This window comes from Balaenoptera ricei, chromosome 5, assembly GCF_028023285.1.
Source record: "Balaenoptera ricei isolate mBalRic1 chromosome 5, mBalRic1.hap2, whole genome shotgun sequence".
NCBI lineage: Eukaryota > Metazoa > Chordata > Mammalia > Artiodactyla > Balaenopteridae > Balaenoptera > Balaenoptera ricei.
Window position 1 is genome coordinate 101,550,485 of NC_082643.1, and position 23,757 is coordinate 101,574,241.

Genomic DNA, 23,757 nt, shown 5'->3' on the forward strand with positions numbered 1-23,757 from the left:
GGAAGCAACCTAAGTGTCCATCGACAGATGAATGGATAAAGAAGATGTGGCACATATATACAATGGAATATTACTCAGCCATAAAAAAACGAAATTGAGTTATTTGTAGTGAGGTGGATGGACTTAGAGTCTGTCACACAGAGTGAAGTAAGTTAAAAAGAGAAAAACAAATACTGTATGCTAACACATATATATGGAATCTAAAAAAAAAAAAAAAAAAATGGTTCTGAAGAACCTAGGGGCAGGACGGGAATAAAGATGCTGATGCAGAGAATGGACTTGAGGACATGGAGAGGGAGAATGTTAAGTTGGGACGAAGTGAGAGAGTCAATGGACATATATACACTACCAAATGTAAAATAAATAGGTAGTGGGAAGCAGCCGCATAGCACAGGGAGATCAGCTCGGTGCTTTGTGTTCACCTAGAGGGGTGGGATGGGGAGGGTGAGAGGGAGACGCAAGAGGGAGTATATATGGTGATATATGTATACATATAGCTGATTCACTTTGTTATACAGCAGAAATTAACACACAATTGTAAAGCAATTGTACTCCAATAAAGATGTTAAAAAAATAAGATAGACTTAACTGATATTTATAGGACATTCCATCAAAACAAAAAAGACACTTTGATATTCAATACTCCAGAATTTCTAAATTTTGTCTCTCATAACACAATATAATTTTCTGTAACCTCAGTTATGTTTTTAACTGCTTCTTAATGCTCACTGTACCTCTGCAGTTGACTTTTAGTTTCCTAGAATTTCTTCCTCATCTCATCCAGCTCTTTTTCTATGTCATTTTATTGTTCTTTCTTTATGATATCTGCCCTATTTTTACGAGGTGGTCATTTCTTGCGTCTCATCTAATGTTGTCAAAAAATCTCCTAAAAAAAGAAAATCCATTTCCTGCAGCAGATCTTTGTCAAAGGTTATTTTTCCTTTGTGTTTTCATGATAATCTTTGATAATCATTGTTCAAAGTTCCTGCACTATGATTGTTGTCATTGTTGGGGCTCATATTCTTTGTGTTTTGCGGTTTTTTCATCTTTAAATAAAAGAAGATATATCAAAGCCCAGTATTTGCCAGAAGACCTCAAGGATGAATGCTTCCTGACCTCACTTCCTTCTGGTCAATTCCTCTTTTCCAAAGTACAACTACCCACTAGTTGAATGGTCACAATTCCAAGATAAATTCCACCTACCAGCAGGCTTTATTAACTGTGGCTCCATGAGACTGAAATGGAATTCTCTCCACATTCCTTCTGGATTCCTGGTGAATCCAACCGTTATTGAGTATGAAAATAATCATCAGCTCCCCCACCACATGTACTGCTATTAGGGTCTCCCTAGTTCTCCTCCCCACCAAAGGGGCAGAAATTACATTTTTCCACCTCAGGTGGCTGTGTATCACTGCCATTAAAGCTCTCCTTTTCTTTTGTCTTTGGAGATTGGACATCTGTGAAGTAGTAAAATGAATAATTGGAGAGGAGAGACCAGAACTTGCCTCAAAAAGAAATGGAAGAGCCACACAGGAAAAGGATGGTTACCAAGAACAGACAGGAGGCAGCAAACCAGCCGCCCATGGGAGGAATCTGACGCTTAGACACGTTAACAATGGTTAGCACCATTTTTAAAGTAAATATTGGTGCAATACGAAAAATAAATAAATAAGAGCATACAAATAAAATCTAGATTTCCAGCTTCTCTTAAACTATGGGAAGATGTGGTAAATTTGTTTCTGTGTTCTTGCAAGACAACAGTTGGTTGTCTTTACATAAAGCACATCTTCTCCAGTTTGCCTCAGTCTTTACCCTGGTCAACCCACTCATTTTTGTTACCTTAGGTGTTTGAATTTTCAACTCCTGATATAAAGTGAGCTTTCCAGTATGTATTAGTTTCCCAGGACTGCCTTCACAGATTACCACAAATTTGGAGGCTTAAAATAACAGAAATTTATTCTCTCACAGTTGTGGAGGTCAGAAGTCCACATCAAGATGTCAGCAGGGCCATGCTGCCTCTGGGGGCTCCAGAGGAGAAAGCTTTCTTGCTTCCTCCAGCTTATGATGGCTTCTGGCATTCTTGGCTTGTGACCATATCACCCCAATCTCTGCCTTAGTCTTCACATAGCCAACATCTCTCTGTGTGGCTCTGTGTGTCCTTTTCTGTCCCCTATAAGAGCACTTTAATTGTATTTAGAACTTACCTGAATCCAGATGATCTCATCTGGATCCTTATCTTAATTATATCTGCAGAGACCCTATTTCCAAATAAGGTCACATTCTAAGATTATAGGTAGACTTGAATTTTCACCTGGGAATCCATTCAGGGATATATAAAATGGGGGATACACAACAGAGAAGGATAATCGTCCTATCCACCTTTTTTTCTATAGAATAACCACCCAAAAGCATACCCAAGCCATGGAATGTGCTCTTCTCTCCAGTTCCATTGACCTTAAAGGTGGCAAAAAAAAAAAAAAAAATCCTCCTGGATCCAACTTTTAGTTAATTGTCAGTCCAAGTTTATGGCTGTGTTTTGAGTTTACATCTTCTTCTAAACCTTATTGCACATTACAGAGAAGCTCTGCCAGGAGCTGTTGGCAGATACCGTTTTAAACCAGCAGTCTGTGAATCAACTTTATAAGCTGCAATTTAGAAAATAAGAAAAGGATGAAGCATTTCTCCCCTCCAAGTACAGTCCTCATTTTCTTCATACTCTCACCCCTCCTAATTCTTCTCCCCAAATGCATCAATCACATGGGTGACTTTCAAGTAATATAGGAAGAGGGATACAGTAATTGCCATCTGAGTGTACAGCAAAAGACTAGATGAGACCGAGTGAGACATTGTGATACAACTGCTAAGATCTTTAAATTCTGAGCTCTGAAGCTTTCATTTGTTAATGTTGATTAAATAATGAAAACAATTCCAGGTTAGGAAAATGTTAGTAATCAGCTCTGCACAATAGCTATTGTCACTGATTTGTATATTAAATGAAAAAATGAATTACTGTATATTCATTATTTTATTTTGGTTAATATACCATAGCAAATGTGGAAAAATGAAAGTCTTTAAGAACAAGAAAAATGTCTCACTCTTAGGAAGACTAAAGGAAAAAAACATAAAAAAAAAAAAGAACAAGTACCTTACCTGTTCTATAGCTCAGCTCTGTAAACTGAGGTCTAGAGTGGTAAAAGGACTTGCCCTAAGTCACCCAGCTAATTGGCAATGAAACTGGAACCATAGTCCAGGCCTCCTGCCATCCAGGTTACTGTTCTCTACAGAAATAGTACAGTTAAATCATTTAAAGCAATCTAAGAATATATCATTTTCTATACTAATTCCATTCATTCATATATTACTTTGCAGTTTCCAAATGCTTTTACAAAGGACATGTGTCATTTGATTTCCACCAAAATCCTGTGATATAAGAACAGTAAGTATTACCATTCTAGTCTATATGTAAGGGGATTTGTATTTCTTCTCTTATCCACTTGGTGAACAAAGAGTAGATGTTCACCAAGCGGATAAGACAAGAAATCCATTCCAGTTGGAAGGAGAGAATTACAGAGGGTGAGAGACATGGGTGTAAAACATGGTATATCCTTTTAGATGGCTTCTGGGAAGGGCATAGTTTAGGAAAGAGATCCCCAGAAAGATTTAGATCAGGTTATGAAGACCTTTCAATGCTAGTGTGAAGAGTTAATATGCCAGATAAGAAGGCTGGTGAAGGTTTTGAAAGCAAGAGTGTGACGTGATCAGAATTGTGTTTTAGAAAAGTACATCTGTAAAGTAATACCTTCAAATTCAAATACTCTCCCCACCACCACCCCAGGTTCAGGCAGGTAACAAAAAAGTAGAGCATAAAATAATAGTAAGGCAGAAAGATTATGACAAACTGGAGAGAAATATGATGCTCGAGCTAAAAGGAACGGCCACTATTCAGCCTCACCCAGCTGCTGCTCCAAGTGGACCAGTGAGGTAAGATCGTGCGAGTCTTCAAGAGACACTGGAAATGTGGATGTTTATATAAAATCATCTGATTTTTCAATTTTGACATCTTATTCCAAAAAGTGTTTTGGACAAAAGAGAAAAATAAAATGCATCGGTGAGCTGCCTTTATCCAGCAAGTCATCATTTTGTCACTTGACCTGTGTACAGTATGGGAGAGTGGTTTGAAATCTATTTCAAAAGTATAAACCTAAGGCAGGGCCTGTGTGGAATGAAAAGAAAGGGGACGGCTGACTGTCAGAATATAGAATCCAGAAGAAAGCTACTAGGTGATAGATGAAGCAATCTGACCAGTTGTTTGGACTCTGTGATTTTAGTCCTTGGTGTCACTGTTGTGATTGCAGATACAGGTTTTACTTTTTTGTTGTTACTGTTAACACAGAAAGGAGTAGCAAAGAATGGGTTCTGTAAAACAAGCCTCCAATACTACCCGAAACTGACTTCCCCTGAGCCCTCCAGGTTCAAAATGGTGCACAGCGGTTCCAGTTTGGATTCAGAGCCAAGTTGAGAAGGAAGACAAGTGTTCTCTCTGTTTCTTTGCTTCAGCCTCTGAGGTATTCAGTTAATGTTCTCTGCCATAAAAAAAGAAATGGTTGGTCTCCTTTCCCTAACTGCTCTCTCTGATTTAAGTACTTTTCACCTGTGAATGTCCTTGGTTACTTCTGAACTGTATTCTGTCCTATAAAAGGCATGAAATTAAAGACTGCTTTGGCTCTATGTTTTAGTGAAGTGATTTTTGGAAAGTGCTATAACACTGCTCCTCCCTTCAGAAAGCCAGTGAAGTTCACCTTAAATGTCACCTTCTTTCTGCAACTTGACCCAAAAACCCACCCCTTTAATACTCAGCTCAGGTGACTTCTCCCCCACAAAGCCTTTTCTCACCACACCAGCACCACCTTGCCACCCCCAATAGGCTCAGTGCACCTAGACTGCATAAATCACCATCATATGTCACCATCTAATTCACTTCCACTCTTCAAAACCTATACTCCATGCTCTATGCAGCAGCCAGAGCAGTCTTCTTAAAATATGAGCTCAGATCATATCACTGCCCAACTTAATTGTCCACTGGCTTTCCTTTGAAGTTAGAATAAAATCTAAACAACTCTTTAAAATGATTTGCAAAATCCTGGATTAACATCCTGTCTACAACTTCAGCCACTCTTCTCTTTTTCTGATAACATTCCAGTCACACTGGCCCTCGAGGACCCTTGGATACCGCCATAGGGCCTTTGCACAACTGTTTCTCTATTTAAATGCTTTCCCCAGACGTTTCATATAGCTGCATCTTTCTCATTCTTCTGCTCTTAGGTTAAATATCATCTCCTCAGAGAGACCATCCATCTCTGATCATTTAAATGCTCACTTTCCCAGGTTATTGTCTCTCAGCATCTGGATGGCTTACTTCATTGTTGTGACAGCTATAATAATCGCCTTGCAGACCTCCAAATGCTGGAGTACAATTGTCCAAGGGCCTCCACTGTTGCTTTCTGAAATCCACCCATACACATGCTCTGATGTCACACTTCCCATTGGCTGCTCTCAGCCAACAGCTGAGCAGGGCAGGGCCACTAAGGCAGTCTGTTTCTGGGAGACATGGGACTCCTCTGACCAGTGACTTTGGTTTGGGGACTCCCATTGGTTTGCTGAAACTTTCTTAGACTCCATGGCAGTCTGAGGCTTTCCCTACCTGACCAAATTTTCTTCCTTATTTCTTTCCTTTTTCTTTCTTTCTTCCTTTCTTCCTTCCTTCCTGTCTTTTTTTCTCTTTCTTTCTTTCTGTCTTTCTTTTCTTTCTTTCTTTCTTTCTTTTTCTTTCTTTCTTTCTCTTTCTTTCTTTTCTTTCTTTCCTTCTTTCTTTCTCTTTCTTTCTTTCTTTCTCTCTCTTTCTCTCTTTATTTCTTCTTTCTTTTTCTTTCTTTCTTTCTCTTTCTTCTTTCTTTTCTTTCTTTCTCTCTTTCTTTCTTTTTCTTTCTTTCTTTCTTTCTTTCTTTTTCTTTCTTTCTTTCTTTCTCTTTCTTTCTTCCCCCCTCCATCCCTCCCTCCCTCCCTCTCTCTCTCTCTTTCTTTCTTTCTTTCTTTCTTTCTTTCTTTCTTTCTTTCTTTCTTTCTTTCTTACTTATTGAGTTTCTCCAATAAAACACTATCTCCTTGAAGGAAAGGCTCTCATTGGACTCACTCACTACCATGTCTGCAGCACTAGAACCACCCTGGCATAGAATAGGTGCTGTTCAAAATTTGTCCAATTTTGTACATAGGTCTATCAACACACTGACACTTATATTGAAATTATCTATGCGCCCACCTTCATCTCTCACTAGATTGTAGAATTTCTTGAGACTATTCTATGATTGGGGTTTGTTCCCAGCAGATAGCCCAGAGTCTAAGGCACAGTAGCAGCTCAGTGTTTGTTGAATTGATTCAACATTTCCTCCTTCCTCACTCACTCCCTCCTACCTAATGCTCCTCACACACCCCAGGCAATACACTCTGAATCCCTATCTGTCTTCCATAATGCAGTCTACTTTACCCCAAGCAGTTCCTCCTACTCTGTCCTATATCTCTGTGAATGTCCTCACTGTTATGTCAGGTTTCCATGAATTCTTCTGCATCGCTGGCCTTCTACCTCCCCCCAGCATCTCAGGTTATCCAAACAATTACTAAGTCCCACCCTTTCACCTCCTAAGTAATTTCTCATTTAAGGAGCTTCCCTCTATTTCTACTGCAACCACCTGGGTCCATCATCTCTTCCCTTGACCAATACAAACACTGCCTTAATAGGTTCCTCTTCCTCCACATTTGCATCCCTACTACACAACCCTTATCCAACAGCAAGAATGTTCTTCCTAAAATGTAAATTTGACCAGGCCACACCCTGCTTAGAGCCCTTCAAGTTGTACCAGTATGTTGAAGAGGCCTCTCGGGGCCTGCTGTACAGTTCACTCATCCCTGCCTCGCCTTTACCCTCACCCTACACACGTCTCACCCAGTGCCCCAGTCACACAGAGCACTTTGCTATGCCCCAAGCCTGTCTCCCTCCTTCTTGGAGAGCTGTCTTCCTCTAATGCACCCCCACCTTCATTATGCTAATTTTGCTCATGTCACTTTTTCCAAGAAGTCTTCAGAAGACAGGTTCAGTCTGGATAAAGCAGTTTTCCTTTAAATTCCTACAGGAACCCAACTACTACTCCGTCACAGTACTTGTCTTAGTCAAATTGGGCTGCTATAACAAAAATACCATAAACTGGATGTCTATAACAACAAATATTTATTTCTCACAGATACAGAGACCGTAAAGTCCAACATCAAGGTGCAGGCAGATTGGATGTCTGGTGAGGGTCCTCTTCCTGGTTCATAGATGGTGTCTTCTTGCTGTGTCCTCATGTGGCAGAGAGAGAGAAAGAAGGTCCTCTGGGGTCCTAATTTTATAAGGACACTGAGGACACTATTTTATAAGGACACTAATCTCACCTATTCATGAGAGTGCTACCCTCATGACCTAATTATTGATACTTCCCAAAGGCCCCAGTTCCTAACACCATCACATTGGGTTAGGATTTCAACATAGTAATTTGGAAGAGGACACAAAGATTCAGTTCATAAGAGTACTTATTACATGGGCTTGTTTAATTATCTGTGCCCCAATGAAACCATGTGAACCTTGTTTCTAAAACAAATATTTGACCAAGTCATCCCGTTTCATCAAATCCTTGAAAGATTTCCTCATAGCCTCCAGGTGTGAACATGACCAGCTACCTCTCTAGCCTCACCTCTTTTCACTCCCCAAAGCTCTCACCATTCCCTGTTATAAACAGAACCTCACCCATGGGGCACTAGCTCACAAATCTTTGCATATATTGCTTCTTTTGCCTGGTCTACCTTTCCTCATCTTCCTTCTGGTCAATTAGTCTCCATCCTCCAATGCCCATCTTGAGTATTCTCTCTTCCATGAAGTCTTTCAGATCACTCTGTCCTCTAGGTAGGTTTGACCACTTCTTCAACCATGGCCTCATGTTATTCATACAGATTTCTATTACTCATCTCCTAACATTTCTTGGGTTATAATTCAAAATCTGTGTCTGCACTTGACTGCAAACTTTTCAAGGGTACTGACAAGGTCTTATTCAGCTTTCTTTCCCCAGTGCCTGCTACATGTAAAGAAGGTGTTCTATACATATTTATTGAATGAACAATGAAAGACTCCATGCATTCTTCAGGGTTCTACAACTGTCGCCTCTCCAGTTATTCTGTCTCCCATGAACTGCAATCGATCAGATAGACCTATTTTCTGAGCTTTGTACATGCATAGCCATATGATCTTTTTTAGTAGATTCTGAGTATCTAAAGAGCAGGGACAAAGCTTTAGTCTCTTTGTCTCTACCTCTAAGCCTTGCAGATAGAAGAACTCAATATTCTTTTGCTAATTGATTGTTATTGTTCAATCTACTATGTCTTTTTGATTCAGCAACTTACTGAAAAAATTTTAAAAGAGAGTCTTCTCAGAAATCAAACAACTAAAATCACAAAATGTTCTTTTCTAAAAATAACATATCCCCAAAACACTCAAGGCAGAAACTCTTTTCTCCTCTCCCATTAATGAGAGAAAGATGAGACTTCTTCCGTTTTTATTTTATCTGTGTCATGTCTGTGTTGCCTGGAGATTTGTGGCTGTTGTTTCAAAAAAGATCAAATGACAACGGGAGAAGGATCATCTTCTTGATTAAAAAGTGGCACTCGGAAACATCGTCTTCCTCAAATTCAATGAGGAGAGAGTTATTTCACAGCTAGTGCCTCCTTCAGAGACAAGAATCCCCGGGAGCAGCTGAGGCTGGCCGCAGCCCATTCAGATCTGCTCACACAAATCTCAAGGGCTTAGAATTTACCATTGATTAACTCAAGATCATCTTCTGAGAGATAAAAGAATTGGTATGGCATAGTCAGACCAACCTGTTTTCAAATCCGTCTCTGACAGTTACTAGTAGCCTTGCTAAGCTTTGGTTTTATCATGTGGAGAGTGGGGGTGATAATAACTTACCAGTGGAGGTGCTGGTGTGGTTGAATGAGATAACACAAAGTGTTTATTCTGTTCCTTAGTGATCATTAATGGTAACCACTATCATTAAGTAGCCAGAAGTCCATCGGTCAAGATAGCTACCAATGTTGAATGCTTACTGGGTGCTATACACTATGCTAGTTGTTTTTATATTGATTTTTTTACTTATAAATCTCATAACAGCTCTTTAAGCAGATATTATCCTCATTTTTTTAGTTAGAGAAGCTAAATTTTTAGGAGGCTAAGTAACTTATCCAATATCACCCAACTACTGAAGTGGTCTTTTTAGCAAAATAATTTGTCCCTTTTTCCATTGTCCCATGCCTCTGTTTTCTATCCTAAAGAGAGTAAGATGTGGTCAGGACCTCAAATCCCATCCATATCCCACAACTTCCAGAGGGATTTGTGACAAAGGGGCAGGCTTGCCCAGTGAATTCTTATTAATACCACTAATTTAGGTTTTAACCCCTAATTTCTCTTACACTGGACCCACATATGAGCTTCAATAGCCCCTTTAATCACTTTAGCTCAAGAGCACTGTTCCTCAGATCTTCCTACTTCGATGGAGGAAAAAGAACAGAGCTGACGGGGCTTCCCTGGTGGCGCAGTGGTTGAGAATCTGCCTGCCAATGCAGGGGACACGGGTTCGAGCCCTGGTCTGGGAAGATCCCACATGCCGCGGAGCAACTAGGCCCGTGAGCCACAACTACTGAGCCTGCGCGTCTGGAGCCTGTGCTCCGCAACGAGAGGCCGCGATAGTGAGAGGCCCGCGCACCGCGATGAAGAGTGGCCCCCGCTTGCCGCAACTAGAGAAAGCCCTCGCACAGAAACGAAGACCCAACACAGCCATAAATAAATAAATAAATAAATAAAATTTTTAAAAAAAAAAAAAAAAAAAAAAAAAAAAGAACAGAGCTGAAAATCCCCCCACAACATCACCACCAACCTAGAAGAGAACTCAGCTGTCCCCTTCTCACCCCTTTTCCCATGTACAGCATCCTGCCCATAGGTTTCCAAGTACAAAACTGTCTGCCAAGTAGGAAAGATCCCTAGGTCCTGTCTTGTCCCCATTGGACTCATAGATAAAGAGTGAACCACTAGCCTTTCCCCCCTCAACAAAACCTGTCCTCCTTTTTTCTTCCCACTAAATATTCCCATCCACCTAGCACTGTGGCTTTTTGTTTTCATCATTTAATCCTTACTCCATCAGAGCATCTTCTTCCTTGGGCAGAAGTTGTGGGAGATGGAAACAGGCTTTGAGCTCCCTCTAGAGGTTTCAATGCAACCAATATACAGGACCCTGCAAGGGAAATGGCCAGGGGCAATGTCACATTCATCTGTGTGTGCCAAGAGCCCAAAAGGAGTGTATTCAAACCGGCATACCCTCCCCTGGAAAAGTGAACTGGGGCCAAAGTAGCAAACCCAACAATCCCCTCCAAGTGAGCAGATACAGAGACAACTGTCCACTCCAATGAGAAGACAGATGACTTCAGCCCCTGGAGCCTCCTGCATCACAGCAGAAAAAAAAATGGGAAGCAACAGATGGGCCAGCCAGGCCCCAGGTCTGAGCTCTGAGGCCCTACCTGGCCTCCAGAGACAGGAAATGAGAGACAGGTCCTTCCTCCTGGCACCAAACGCTGACTAGTGAGATGTACCCAAGGTAACAGCCTGCCCAGTGCCAAGCCCTGGAGGTGGACAGAGGCTGCCTGCCTCAGATTAAAAAAACAAACAAACAACAACAACAAAAAACAGCTATAGAATAAAGCAAGCTAGTATCTTGAGAATCACTGGCTGTATTTCCTGCCCCTGTGCTCAGTCCATGCATGGAAAATATTTGGTGCTTGGTAAATTCATTTTGGAATAATGCCGAATGAATACACACCTAACAGCTGTCTAGGGTCTGCCTAACTAGGGGCTGCTCTCTCTATCTAGTAAAAAGTGCATTTGTTGTGGGTAGAAACATATACCCCAAGAGAGATATATTCCATTCTTAACTCCTAGTACCTATGAATGTGACCTCATTTGGAAATAGGGTCTTTGTAGATATAACCAAGTTAAGAGGAGGTCATACTGGATTAAGGTGGGCCTTAATCCAAAGACAGGTATCCTTCTAAGAAAAGGAAAATTTAGACACAAATACACAGAGACACATGGGAGAACACCCATTCGTGACTGCAGAAGCAAAGATTGGAGTGATGTGTCTAAAAGCCTAGGCACACCAAGAATTTCTGGTAACCATCAGAAGAGGGGAGAAAGGCAAGAAAGGATCCTTCCCTAGAGTCTTTGGAGGGACATGGCCCTGCAGACACCTTAGATGCAGACTTCTAGCTTCCGTTACTGTGAGAGAATAAATTCCTGCTCATTTAAATCATCCAGCTTATGATAATTTGATATGGCAGCCCTAGCAAACTAATACAACACTTCACTCTTTTTTTAGCACAGTGAAATAAAAATTTCAGGGCACTAAGAGAGAGGGTTTTTTACTCATTTTTTTCCCCCAAAAAGCCAAATGACACCCAGTTATTTCACAGCTTCCAGTCCTCTGCCTGAAGATAAAAGTTTTCAATCATGTAATGGTTCTGGGACTCAGAATTCAAGGGCACACCATGGAGGGGTTGCTGGTAACTTCTGCTAAGCTCTGCAGGCCCCACAGGGCTTCTGTTCTAAGCAGTAGGTGAGAGGAGAGAAAGCAGACGTTATGGGCACACCTCAATTGCTTCATGTAGGACACTGAACAGCAGTTTTCTCTCTAATCTTTTTGTAAAAGTGTATTTTGAAAAAGCAGGCATATTTTCCAACACCATGACACCATGACACCTGTATAGGTCACTTTAGACATTACATGCTCTCTTACCTAGTTGCAGAAATAGCTTATCCTGTGCTTGAGGACAATAAAAAAATCATCAAGATTAATCTCATCTGCTTCCCAGGAGAAGGGAAAATCATCACATGGAAGTGACAGAGGGTCTCAACACACCCCCCAAAAGGGATTATTCTCAGGGGCTTCCCTACAAAGGACCCTGGAGCTTCAAGAGAGAGGAACAGTCTGTTTTTGTCTTTAAATCCATGATAGCCAGCACCAGGTCAGCATCTTGCAGGTTCTCTGAGAAAGTCTGGAGATGGGAAGGATGGAGATGGAAAGGGTCCTCTCAGTTGGCAGGATCTGAGCCCTGAAAAGTCTCCTGTTCCATGCCCTTCTTACCAAAGTCTGTAAAGAGAACTTTTCATCTGAATTTTCTTTATCAGTCAGCATTAATTTAGGGTTAAATCCTCTATAAAACCCCATTCATACAATGACTGGGCTTCAATCAAGCCAGCTGTACAGCCCAAGACCACATGTTTGAAAAAAATCTTCCTGTTTAAGGGGACAAAGTAAGGTGAACGCAGCATTGTTAAATCTACCCAGGTCCAGGAAAGTCGCTGCTAATCAGCCTGACTCCTAGCAATCTCTTCTGTCAGCACTGACCTTGGGTCTCTGCACCTGCTGACTCTCTAGACTGCCTGATATGTTTTCTTCCCAACAGGGCTCCTGGAAAGCCCCCATTTGGTCCAAGCTCCAAATTCCCTCTCATCAGCTCTCTCAGCACTCATCCTTCTGAGTATGACATCTGCTGACATGGGATGGCTACCCCACTCCCCATCCTGATTCTGGAAACTGAAGTCTCTACTTTGACTCAGGAGGGAAGGAGTCCCAGGAGAGCAGCTCTCCCTAACTTGTGGCTTCTCCAAAGGTCTTCCTTGGATGGAGTCTTTGACCAGCCAAACAAGCAGTGACGCTCAGGTAACTCTCCAGAAATGTTCTCCTTTCATTGCATCGTTTAGGTTTTCAAAAGAATATGAGCCTTTAGGAGACCTGACTGGGCCAGACTACAGAGAAATGTTTTATATGATCTTGGATAAACTTGGCGATGGCTAGAAGAAGATAATCAGAATGAAAAAAGAAAAAGAAAAAAGAGGGAAATCAGGCGGGAATGTAGGAATAACTGCTTTTGCAAATCAGCCTGTGGAAAGAGTGAAGAACTGCATTTTCTATCTGTTGGGGAGATGGATTTCTGATTCCAGTGGGGACAGGGGTAGGTGGTAGCACGTCCAAGTACCCTGAAGTGCTCTCATGGAGCGTGAATAAAGATCTACATGCACACACAAATGCACACACACACATGCACACACACATTCCCTAGCTTAAGCATCCAGGCTCTTTGGATCTCTGGGTTCTAGAAGATGGGAGCCAGCCTAACAACCTGGAAAGGAGGCAGACCTGAGGTTACTGGTAGGAGCACAGCGGAGCAATCGCAGATGGAATTGGTGAAGACAGTTTGTGAGGGCAAGTGAGAGGGTCACCAGAATTCACCAACAGCGTACATCAATCATCCTATTACCATGATGATGACATCAAGGTCCCAGGAGGATCCAGGAGGAGGCTGTTTCTGAACCTAAGGCAATTCACTTGCAAAACGAGTTGATAATGACAGCTTTCCGTCTACTGAGAGGCACTTGGCAGGATTACATAAGACAATGCTTGTTAGGAAGCTTTGAAAAGTACTAATTCCAAACAAGTAGAGAAGCTTATGAAATTCTCATGACAAATTCCTCCTCACTGGCTGAAGGCATAAAGCTTGCTTATGGGGGGAAATGGAGCATTACAAATTTGAGGTGTGGTCTGGGTTAACCAAGGTGCTTAGAGAGTGAATCACCTCACAGTCAGATAACCTCGTTATACAGTTTCAGGTGAAACTGTATTTGGTGACATCAGTAGAATTTCCCTTAAATCATGGGACTGTCAGCAAGAAAAGCACACAGTGAAAACTCAGAGTGGAATCAGGTGAAGAGCCATCAACGAGAATCAGGAGAACTGAATTATCATACCAGGTGTGACAAAGCAAGGGCCTGTGTGGACCGTCACTGTGCCTCTTTGCTCCCCTGAGATAAAAGTGGCATCTCTTAGTCGCCTCCACTTGTGGCATTTCGTGTGTGCAAGTGGGCATGTGTTATAATGTATATGGGAGAGGCAGGGCCTAACTCATGCTACACCCTAGATTTTGTTTTACTCTATCCCAACAGCAACACATTTTCATGAAATTCTTAGTGTGTTGTCTTCTCTTTTGAGTTTACAAGAGCAGGCTCCAGCCAAATGAAGAGCAACTCTACAAGCCTTCATTCAAGTGCTCATGTATTCATTGAACACGTGCTGATTGATTAGTCCTCTTACCTTATCCAGGTCCACTGGCAGCTGTACATTCTCTGACCAACCAGAAGAGAATGTACATTTGAAGTTCAAGGTCTTGCATTGGGGGAAAAGTGTGGGTCTCCATTTAGTTTCCAGCAACCTGTACATGGCTAATGAGAGACCTATGCTAGGAGCTCTAAGAATGGGCCTGTTCTCTCCCTGGAGGATGTGTATTAGGCAGGGGTGTGGGGGGAGATGTCACCTGGAGGGAAGGCCATGAAGACGCAGAAGTTATTAAGAAAACATTTAGGCTTAGGGTCTTTACTAGTTCAAAAATAAGCCCATAGTGGATTGGGAGGGAAATTGATTCAAGTAGACATGATGGGATAACTCGAAACACTTTTAGAACACAAACTTGCTTATTTCTCTACAGAAAATTTTCTCCAGAAAACTTCTGTAGTCAGATTCCTCAGCAAAGGCAACCAGAAATAAGATAAACCATAGAGGGCCTTTGTGTGTGTGTGTGTGTGTGTGTGTGTGTGTGTACAAGGTCCTGCGTATGTCAGTGCAACAACTTGGAAAAGACTAATTTTCCTTCCACAGCATATACTCACTCTGACCTTCATTCAACTCACCAATCTCTGCAGCTCTGCGTTTCATGCAAAGGGATGTGAAGTATGGAGATATGATCCTGATTGCCCAAGGAAGTGCATCCCTTCCCCCATACTCCACCGGTATGGACTGTGTACACTTGGCTAAGTTACCTACCCTCTCTGGGCCTCAGTTTCTTCATTTGTAAAACAAAGATGGTAATTGCATGTAGTCTACAGGAGTAGGATGAGAATTCAATAAGATACTTCATGTAAATCATTTAGTACAGTGCCTGAATTTTAGAAAAGGTGAAAACAATGTTATCCCAGAAATAAATAGTATCACTATTATTATTATTATTATTAAAACTCTTATAGTGTTTTATACCCCCCACATCAATACACATCCCACTAAATTATTTACAGTTTGTATTTACTTGTGAATTTCTTGTGTATTTACTTGTTGGAATCTCCCACTAAATGGAGAACTCCATGAAGGCAAGGACCGAGCCTGTCTCCTTCATCACTCTATTCCCAGTTCTTTGCTGAGTACCTGGCTTACAACAGGTGACTGGTACACATCTTACTGGATGAATGAAGGGTTTGAAGCAGTGGTTCTCAACCCTATTGCCCACCAGAGTCACCTGGATAGCTTTAAAAATCTTGACCTCCAGCCCCAGCTCCAGAAATTCTGATTTAATTGATCAAGATTGAGGTCCTGACATGAACAGTTTTTAAAAGCTCCCAGGGATTCTCCTAGGCAGCTTGAGTTGAGGTTGCTTCAGTCTCAAAGATCATCCAGGCCAGTGATTTCCAAACTTTTAACTTTATTTTATAGTAAAAATATTTTTTTTTTCACTATAACCCCTTAGGTTGAAACCTAATGCATAAAAGAGAATGAAGCAGGGTGCCCCGGTACTGTTGGGGAAGGTGTGCCCTGAGGCTCTCCCTCCAGCCACTTGGCTCTGAGGTGGTTCACAAAGCCAGCAAGCACCTAGGGACACAATTTGCTGGCATTAGAAGCATCCTGCCCTGAATTCTACACAATATCTTCCCACCACACAGCACTGTTGGCCCCACTGCAGCCCCGTGGAACATAATGCAATCGTCACCCTAAAACTTGTCCTAAGACAAACTGCAACTGTTTTCCTCTTATAGCCAAATTCAGGCACTCTCAGCCCTCCATGAAAATCATTTGCAGGCCTTGAAGAATAGGAGAGGGAAAATAACACCTAAAATATATAAATAATTGAAGGCTGAGTTTATTCATGACGTTGTGTTTTCTCCAGGCAGTGGTTTGTATAATCTCTCTTACACTACCAGTTGGGCTGCCTCCATAGCATTTATTACTGCAGACAACCTGTTAGAAGCTGTTTTGATGCACCTACATTCTATTATGGAGGTAAGTTTTTGTAGCACACAGCGGTTTCTGCTGTTGACATCGTAGGAAGAGGGTGGGGGAAAAAGACAGTAGAGGAAAGAATTGGGAACAGTCAGTCTGCCAGTCTAAGGAGGGCAAGAGAAATGCACCTATATACCTGTATAAAATATTCAGTTAGTTACTGATAAACATACACACACTCACACACATGCCTGCATAAGACAAAAAATGTTTATAGAACATCTACTAAGTGCCAGCTTACTCTTCTTGGTGATGGGGACATATTGGTGAATTAACTAACAGAATCCCTGCACTTATATAACATATTCTTGTTCCTGCCAACATGCTCCTGGTGAAATGATGTTACCACCACCTTTGTCTCCCCAAACAATCTTTAGCACAGTGTTGACAGATGGTAGATACCCTATATCTGTTGAATGAATGAGTGAATCCAAGGTGAGGAATAAAGTGAATTTATGTTGCAAGGTCACTTTGCAGTTACCTCTCTTCACAGTAATGCTACATAAGAAAAACTAAACAAAACCTCATACAATCATAAGTATTTATTGCTCATGTCTCTAGGATGTTAGGCTGGATGGCTCTGTTCATCTTTGCTTGGCTCACTTAAAGAGTGTGGAGATGGCTGGCTGTCCACTAACCAGGTTAGGCTCTTCTGGGACAAATGGGGTGATTCAGCTCTGCTCCATGGTCTCTCTTCATCCAGTAATCTACAGGATGCCCTTATGGGCATGTCACGAAAAACAGAGAGTAAGTAGAAACTCACAGGCCTCTTGAAGTCTAAGCTTGAAACTGGGGAACCATTCTAACAGATTTTATTAGCAAAAACAAGTCACAAGGCCAGCACAAATTCAAGGTGTAAAGCATTCCATCTCTAGTGAGAGGATCTGCAAAATGACATAGTAAAGGACAAGGCTAAAGGGGTGAAGAATTGAAATCACTATTTCAACATGCCATTGGCACCCAACAAATTAGCAAAACCTATGCCTGAAACCAACCTCCTAAGAAAAGTCTACTGTCCTTTCCAGTAGTGCCCAGATACATTCTGACCCAGACCCTGAACCAGGCTCCCTGGTAAGTTTAGGAAGAAAGTATGTATGCGTCGGAAAACTGTCCAATGTGTCCTGAGTATCCCCCCACCTTTGTCACTGGTCTCTTCACCTGGGCCGCACCTAGGTTTAGCACCAGCCTCTGATGCCCTCTCCTTAACCCCACTTGTTCTTCCTGCTCCCTTCTTAACCCATCACCTGAGGAGATAGGATGTGCTTATAGTAAAATAATGAGACAGAATTTTAGCTACAATGTATTGAGGGCTTACAAAGTCCCAGGTAAGAACTTTGCACATATTAGCTCATTTAATCCTTACAAAGACTCTATGAATTAGTTATAATTATCCCTCGTTTTACCATTAAAAAAAAGAAAAATACTAAGAGAGATAAAGTCATTGTCCAAGGTTTTATGGCTAGTAAATAATCAAGTCAGATTTCAAATCTAGTTTGTCTGAATCAGAGCCCATGTTTCTAACCACTAGTATGCACCCCGTTCCTTAAACCCAGAGGGTCTCCATCACTAAACCATGATACCCTGGCAAATAATAACTACTTTCTCAAAGCAAAAAAACATTATCTTCTGCCCTGCATCTTCTCATCAGACACTGGAAAGGAAGGATCCAAGTTCATATAGCTTCTTGGGTTATTTTCCTCTAGGGACAAGGGGTTTAGGGATGTGGGGGCAGGTTGTTGAACTTCCCATCCTGTATAATTTCCACCAGCTCCCATCAGAATATCCCAGGCTTTGTTAAAGTGACTGCAAATGAGACCATAGATTCCATTCTTCTTTGGGCCAGTTGGATTCCATGCAATGCATGGTGTAATTTTCTCGCTCACATGGGCACCAATAAGTCTTTGTGTAATTCCCTAGAGTTGGTCAGAAAAAAAGGCTGGTTGTGAACTGGAGAGAAAGTATGAGAATCCCATCCATATTACTGCAAAATTATTGAGTTCCTACAGAAGTACCTTGATGTGGATCAATGGGTGTGTGTGACCAGGGGAATGAATGGCAGCTAATTCCAAAGTCGAGCTGTGGAAAGACACTGAGTTCCCCTAAATAGACTCTCTGTCCAATATCTACCTTCTTTAGGGTGTGTCCGGTGGCCTCCCTTCTCACCTCCATTTGACATTTACACACAAAGGGCAATGGACAAATGGAAACCTACCTCTGGAGCCATAGGTCTCCAGGCTTGTGGTTGTTCTAATGCAGAACCCAAGTGAAACCTGGATTCAAGATCATGGCTTAGACTGGAAGCCCTGAGAGGAGCATGCTCAGGGATGCTAGAGAAGAAAGGAATATATACAAATGGTCAACAAAAAGAATTGATGCATTTAGCCAGCCGACTGTGTAGGTGAGAAAAACAGGCCTGCTTCACTCCACTGCTCAAAGGAGAGAATTCAATAGGCACAGCTTGCACTGGGGAGGAAAGATAATCCTTAATAGGGGTTGCTTACTACATTAGAGAAAAATGTGGAAGAGGGCATATTATGCCCCAGCACAAGGAAGAGTGGAGATTGAAACCCTGTCTTTAAGGCACAGTGAACTCGTCCACTAGTAAACATGCTTAGACCAGTCACACTGGCCATTCCTCTCCCTGTGGGATAAAGTGAGTGAGGGATTAGGGAGAGGATTAGGGAAAGGATTAGGGAGAGAGGCATATTCCCCCTTCTTAGTGTTCCTCACATGGGAAAATGGACAGAAGTCACTTAACCTTTGAAAAAAATATAAAGAAATGGACATCAGCATACCTTCTCTCTGTGGCCGAGTAGAGGGAGGTTAACTTTGAGGACTGGTCAAGAAAACAGCAGGGAATGTGAGAACATGGTCAGGGAGAAGCTAGAAAGATTGAGGGACAGCCAGTTCAGTGTGGCCTTTGCCTCCTGGGAAGTTGACCTGTCTCTTAGGCACAGCTGTGGTGTGTGGATCAGAGTTGGGTCCATGAGAGAATACAGAGGCATTATCAGAGGAGCAGATGCTAAATGGTTCTTAGAACGAGGCAGGAGCTGAGGTGTGAGTCAAGTGGGAGGCAGGGGACCAGAAAAAGGAGGGAGGAGACCACCAGAGAGGACAAAAGGAAGGTGGCGGGAACTCACTCTGGACATGGCCGCCTTCCCTTGCAGGCGAACTACTACCTCCCCCAGAGGGCTCAGGCTAGGGTGGGATGGACAGTGTCCAAGGGAGGCTTAATGACATCCTTATTTTGGTTTCTTTGTTCTATAAAGGCATGTACAACTGCATTAGTATGCTCAGGAAAAGGTCTCCTTTTGTTGTGGCAGGTGCTGTAGGAATTCAGAGCAGCTGATGTTTTATCAAATCACGAGCCTGCAGGGAGCCCTGGGAGGTCAGAAAGCCCAGGCCCCTGCCCCTCACATCTGCTTCATCAGTTGAACGGTGCTGCAGCTCAGAAATAGTTTTAAAATCCTGTTTATTGTACTTCATCTTCTTATTTCAAGAGTGATATAACTTCATTGGAGAAAATGGGGAGCATGGCAGTAAAGCACAGAGGGAAAAACAATAATTATCTCTAATCTGACCACCACCCAGTGGGAGCTGCTGTTAACATTTTGGTGGAGAACTTACTGCTGTCTTGTTCACTCTCTCTTGATCTCTCACCTGTGGGGTACAGGTATCAGTGTATGTCTGTATGTGTGTTGTAAATATATAAAAAGTAAGTGGGATTTTTCTTATTACTCCAGAATTAGCAAATAAAAATGTGAACAGAGAAATAGTAAGTGCCATATAGTCTAAATAGAGCCAAACACCTCTCTCAAGCCTTACCAAGAAGTGGCTAAATTGACATTGCTCCCATTAGCCATCACCCAACACCATCAGCACCTCCCTTCCCATCAATAAAGGAAGCCTGAAGAGAAAGAGGCAATATGACTGCTGAGTGGAAATGTTGGGCTCTAGCATATTCAAGAGCTAAATAGGGAGTCTGTGAGATATGGAAGAGACTTTCCAAGGAAATAACTCATAAATATTGAGAACACTTGCAAGAAGGGACTACTAACACCACATTCCTTGGTTGGCCAACTCATGAGACAGCAGCTTTGTTGATTTGTTCTGTTCCTGCCTAAGTAGAAAAACAGAATAGTGAGAGAGCAGGGCAGAGAGAGGACATCTGTGGAGCAGCCCATTCCTCCAGTTGTCATGGCAAAGATGCATCAACTTTCTGAAGGTCAAATGGACACTATAAAATATAGCTTTGACCCAACTTTCTAGCCCTCCACCCAAAAGAATGGGTTGCCAAGAAAGAGAACCTGAGAAGCAGGAGGCTGAGGGTGAACCTCCAAGCGGGGCATCTAAGGGAGAGTTGGAAGTTGTCATCTGGCATTAGATTCTCAGAGGAACCTGAGAAAATTGACAATGCACCCACCAGTAGTGAGCCATGAAGAGGGGACTCTGCTATGGAGAGGGCCCTGAGGTCCCATCAGTGTGAACCAAAGAAACTATGATAACCAACAGAGTGAACTGCAATAGCAGCCAGCTCAATACTCAGTGTTTGTCCTTGCCCTCTCTTTCCACCACTCCCCCCATACCAGCAGACTTGTCCCCTATCTGAAGAGCAAAGAGAACTCTTCTCAAAGAAATGAAGGAGGAAGAGTAAAGAGAAATCAGACAGGAAAAAGAAAAAGGATCCAAATTGGAAAGGAAGAAGGAAAACTGTCACTGATTGCAGATGACATGATACTGTATATAGAAAACCTAAAGACTCCACCAAAAAACTATTAGAACTAATAAATGAATTCAATAAAGTTGCAGGATACAAAATTAATGTGTTGAATTTCTATACTCTAATAACTATCAGAAAGAAAAATTTGAAAACCAGTCCCCTCTACAATTACGTCAAAAAGAAAGAAAGAAAAAAAAAAAATACACAGGAATAAATCTAACCAAGAAGGTGAAAGACCTGTACTCTGAAAACTATAAGAAATTGATGAAACAGATTGAAGATTACACAGATGGAAAGATATACTGTCCTTGTGGATTGAAAGAATTAATATTGTTAAAATGTCCATACTATCCAAGGCAATCTACAGATTCAACACCATTTCTATGAAAATACCAATGGCATTTTTCACAGAACAAATAATCCTAAAATTTGTATGGGACCACAGAAGAGTCCAAATAGCCAAAGCAATCTTAAGAAAGAAGAACAAATCTGCTGGTAACATGCTTCCTGATTTCAAACTATATTACAAAGCTACAGTTATCAAAACAGTATGGTTCTGGCACAAAAAGAGATCTATATAAATGGAACAAAGTAGAAAGTCCAGAAATAAACCCATATTTATATGGTCAATTAATCTATAACAAAGGAGGTAAGAATATACAATGGGAAATAAAAAACAGCCTCTTTAATAAATGGTGTTGGGAAAACTGGACAGCTACATGCAAAAGAATGAACTAGACCAGTTTCTCATACCATATAGAAAAAATAAACTCAGAATGGATTAAAGTCTTAAATGTAAGACTTGAAACCATACATTTCTGGAAGGAAATATAGGCAGTATGTTTTTTGATGTTGATCTTAGTGATATTTTTTGGATCTGTCTCCTCGGGCAAGGGCAACAAAAGCAAAAATATACAAATGGGACTACATCAAACTAAAAAGCTTTTGCACAGTGAAGGAAACCATCAACAAAATGAAAAGGCAGTCTAATGAATGAGAGAATATATTTGCAATCGACATGTCCAATAAGGCATTAATACCCAAAATATATAAAGAACTTATTATATACTTTTGACATAAATTGCAGCATTTTTTTGATCCATCTCCTAAAGCAAAGGAAACAAAAGCAAAAATAAACAAATGAGATCTAATTAAGCTTAAAAACTTTCACACAGCAAAGGAAACCATCAACAAAATGAAAAGACAACCTACTGCATGGGAGAAGATATTTGCAAGTGATATGACCAATAGGGATTAATATACATATATAACATACATACATAAATAACTTATACAACTCAGCATCAAAAATGAGAAAAAAAGCAACCTTATTAAAAAGAACTGAATAGCCATTTTTCCAAAGAGGAAATACAGATGGCCAACAGGCACATGAAAAATGCTTAACTTCGTTAATCAGCAGGGAAATGCAAATCAAAACCACAATGAAATATCACCTCACATCTGTCAGAATGGCTATCATCAAAAAGACAAGAAATAACAAGTGTTGGTGAAGATGTGGAGGAAAGGGAACTCTCATACACTGTTGACGGGATTGTCAATTGATGCAGCCACTATGGAAAACAGTATGGAGGCTCCTCAAAAAATTAAAAATAGAACTACCATATGACCCCGCAATTTCAACTCTGGGTACTTACCTGAGGAAAACAAAAACACTAATTTGAAAAGATATAAGCACTCTTATGTTCACTGCAGCATTATTTACAATAGCCAAGATATGGAAACAACCTAAGTGTCGATGGCTGAATGTATAAAGAAGATGTGGTATATGTTATAAAGAATACTACTCAGCCATTAAAAAAAGAAGGAAATTTTACCATTTATAAAAACATGCATGGAACTTGAGGGCATTATGCTAAGTAAAATAAGTCAGACTGAGAAAGACAAATACTATATGTTATCACTTACATGTTGAATCTAAAAAATAAAACAAACAAATAAATATAACAAAACAGAAACAGACTCATGGATACAGAGAACAAACTAGTGGTTATCAGTGAGGAAAGGGAAAAGGGGAGGGGCAAGATATAGGTAGAGGATTAAGAGGTACAAACTACTATGAATAAAATAAATAAAATAAGGATACACTACAGGGATATTGACAGAGGATAGAGTCAATAGTTTATAATAACTTTAAATGGAGCATAATCTATAAAAATATTGAATCATGATGTTGTACACCTGAAACTAATATAACATTGCAAGTCAACTATACAACTCTCTCTCTTAAATTAATTAATTTTAAAAAAGATCAGGCTAGGTCCTTCCCACTCACACTGCCCCAAGTCTCAGGCCTGGATAGCACTGAAGGAAGAAGAGATGAGGGTGATTTTTTAAACTAGAAAAACTCATTATAACAAAAGGGAATAGGAAATTATGGAATCTGCTACCCATTGGATAAGAGAGATTTGACACACATCATTGGGAAGCATAACTGGGGGCACAGTGGCTAGAGGGAAAATCCTTTGATGTTTGTAATTCAGCAAGTTGGTATGCTTCCATAAACCTAAAACACAGGCACACACATGTGTATATCTATATATATATAATATATATTATATATATGAAATATATATATTATATATAATGTATATATAAAATATATATATTATATATATATATACATACATAATATGGACAAAGCAAAATACAACAAAAAGCAACTTAATTTTTTCAACACCCCCTACCATTTTTCCCTGATCTTGTGGCCCTCCCTTCCCAACACCTGTGAAATCTCATGCAGTTTTCATCATTTCTCTATTCACTTTCACATATAACAAAAACCAGTCTAGCCTC